This window comes from Nannospalax galili, unplaced genomic scaffold (assembly GCF_000622305.1).
Source record: "Nannospalax galili isolate Female #2095 unplaced genomic scaffold, S.galili_v1.0 scaffold3866, whole genome shotgun sequence".
NCBI lineage: Eukaryota > Metazoa > Chordata > Mammalia > Rodentia > Spalacidae > Nannospalax > Nannospalax galili.
Genome location: NW_008354377.1, coordinates 11369 through 14292, shown reverse-complemented (window position 1 = coordinate 14292; position 2924 = coordinate 11369). Strand labels below are relative to the sequence as shown.

At 40.3% G+C, this 2924-nt stretch overlaps 1 pseudogene; it reads right to left on the bottom strand.

Moving 5' to 3' along the window:
• The window catches only part of LOC103748822, a 12471-nt pseudogene extending 12335 nt beyond the window's left edge, over nucleotides 1–136 (bottom strand).
• Between the last annotated feature and the right edge of the window lie 2788 nt (nucleotides 137–2924).

The window sequence follows — 2924 nt, the reverse complement described above, 5'->3', positions numbered from 1 at the left end:
GGTTTTTCCCTTGAGCCTTACCAAGAAGGTCATTCTGGGGGATCCACGGGTACAGCCGAGTATTGGAGCCTAGGGTTTCCTGCTTCTTGCCTTCAAATCTCCATAGAATCTGTAAAGATAAAGCTAGACTCTTCATGGATTGGGGAGGCAGGGGTAGGAAAGCCAGAGGGCAATGTGTTTTCTCTGAAACCACCTGAGAAATGCTCATACTACATACAGTGTCTGAACATTAGTGCATATGTATATTTGGGGGCTGTATGGGAAGAAACACAGTGCCAGGCAGGAGAGATTTCCCTTCCTTCAGTGGTTGGTCAGATTGGTCCAAACACTCCCCAAATAACACAGGATATTGTCAGAGCTCCTGGTTATCTCCCAGAACTGGAAGTATAGACCCTGCTGCTGAAGATGGGACATATATTAGACAAAGGATTTGGAGCAATGTAACAGGAAATGACCTTGAAGACTTCGACATAAAATTTAGCTCTCCTAATTATAGAGGACACTATGTAAGTTGCTAAGGGATAAAAACAATCAATGGTCTAAACCAGCCTTAAAACCTAATAACCATAATGTCTGGCAGAGCAAACTACCTCTGTTGGTGGTGCAGTAGTGGCACTGTTATCCACGGACTAATCAACAGCTATCTAATTGGACTTAAAGCTCTCTCAATGGGAGTGAACTCATGGGTGTGACTGTAAACACAGCCAAATAAACATGGCTGGAGAGGTCACAGATCCTAGAGAAAACCATATCTCTGTCATGCCTCTAAACAAAGGAAATTTCTTGCCATATCCTCAATATGAATATTTATAGTGAGTAAATGTGTGGCCAGTGGAGCCTGATGGACTCCTCGATAGGTGTACAGTGACTACCCCTTTACCAGAAGCTTATACTCATATACAAATGCTACTTTCAGTCTACCAGGCCTTATTAAGTCATTTCTCTACTGTCATCAGTGAAGCTCCTTCATTCAACAGAAAGTGATAAACACAAAATACCAAACCAGCAAAAGCATAGAGAAGAAAAGTCTGCAGAATGCGGGTCCCTGGACAGGACTCTTATATTAAACTTTACCCACTCAGAGCTCAAGGACTACTGCAGACGAGGAGCTGAAAGAATATAAGAACCAGGTGAGGAGGTGCGTGGCCATATGGAAACAGAGTCATATGGGCTCCTGGGACTACTAAACACAAAATACCAAACCAGCAAAAGCATAGAGAAGAAAAGTCTGCAGAATGCGGGTCCCTGGACAGGACTCTTATATTAAACTTTACCCACTCAGAGCTCAAGGACTACTGCAGACGAGGAGCTGAAAGAATATAAGAACCAGGTGAGGAGGTGCGTGGCCATATGGAAACAGAGTCATATGGGCTCCTGGGACTACCCTTGTATATACGTACAGCAATGGTGTCAAGACCCATGCAAACTCATTCATTAAATTTAAATTTTTTGAGTGACTGATCCATTTATTTTCCCTGTCTTCAAGAATTAACATTCCTCTTCTGCTTGATCCAATTTCTTAAGTGAGACTTTTCTTTGAGATTAAAAAAATGAATATTTTATTGAGTTTGGTGCATTTCATACAATAAGCCTTAACTGTATTTAGCACCATTCCCTCACCAGCACCCCCTTTTAGCCACCCCCACTCAATAGCTATAGGTAATCAAATAAAATATTAGCTAGCTTAACATAGAGCAATTTTACCAGTAATTCTCATGTCCATTCACCAATCATAATTTGATCTACTTAGGAAGACAGTTGTGATTTCCTGGGAAGAAATAATGTGTTAGTTAGATAATTAACTGAAATCTATTTCATTAGTAAGATCATTCATCCAGAACAGAGAATATTTCAGTACTAGTAAGTCTTTGTGGGTAAAAAGAACTGTGTGTGCTGAGAGGAGTGAAACCCTAGGAAACTAAGTCTTCACAACATGGAGGGGTTTGCCAAAAGTTACCTTGGAAGAGCTTGGAAGGTAGTGCGGATCTGACTTTCAAATTCAATTCCTCTTGGTCTCTATGTACTTGACCTTGGGTGCCAGGGGTTCGAACTGGTGACCCCTGGAGTGGTGAGGATTTGGAGATGAGTAAGCACGCCATTCGCCAGCCCACGCGGCCTCCATTACCCGGGGACACTCAGATCCAACAGGGAGTCTTAGTCAGGCAGAGACTCATTTATTGCAAGTGTCACAAAGCTTATAAAGGCACTTGGAACTCCCTCCCCCTCCCCGAGGGTGTATCTTAAGGATGGTCAGGCACTGATCATGCACTCCTCAGCAGTGTGGAAGTATTCTTCAGACTTTCAAAGCAAGCCAGCTGCGCCCCCAGTAACTTCGTTTCGGACCTATGCAAGGTGGGGCCTTTAGGTCCCCACATCCTGGCACTTACAAACTTTCTGCCTCCTCTTCCACAATGGTCCCTGATCAAAGCCTATACTTTATAGAGAATTTTAAATGTCAAAAAGTTCCCCATAACTTTTAATTACTACAATCATAGTTCATTCACTTATAACAATTCATTCACTTAGAACACTTTGTAAAGTGAGCTACTGAGAATAAGGAATCCAAATTAAAAGTACCTCTTCTGATGTGCTTTAATAGCTCAATGGAAGAGAGACTCAACTATTACTTTTGACATATTAATATACATTAAGGAATGCATATAATCAGTAATAATCATTAACAAAATTAATTATACTAATGTCAGTGAAACAAAACAATGATTTTATTATATGTTGAATGATCATACCACTGAATAATAAAAAAATCAAATGAACAATAAAGTAAAAAAAGCAAAAAAGCAATTAATTAAGTGCTCTTTCATTACATTACTATATTATTTTATAAAGGAGAAACCTTCTGTAGATATTTTATTAGTGGGAACAGTGGGAGTTTATATGGACTAACAGTTAAATTCCAGTCTACT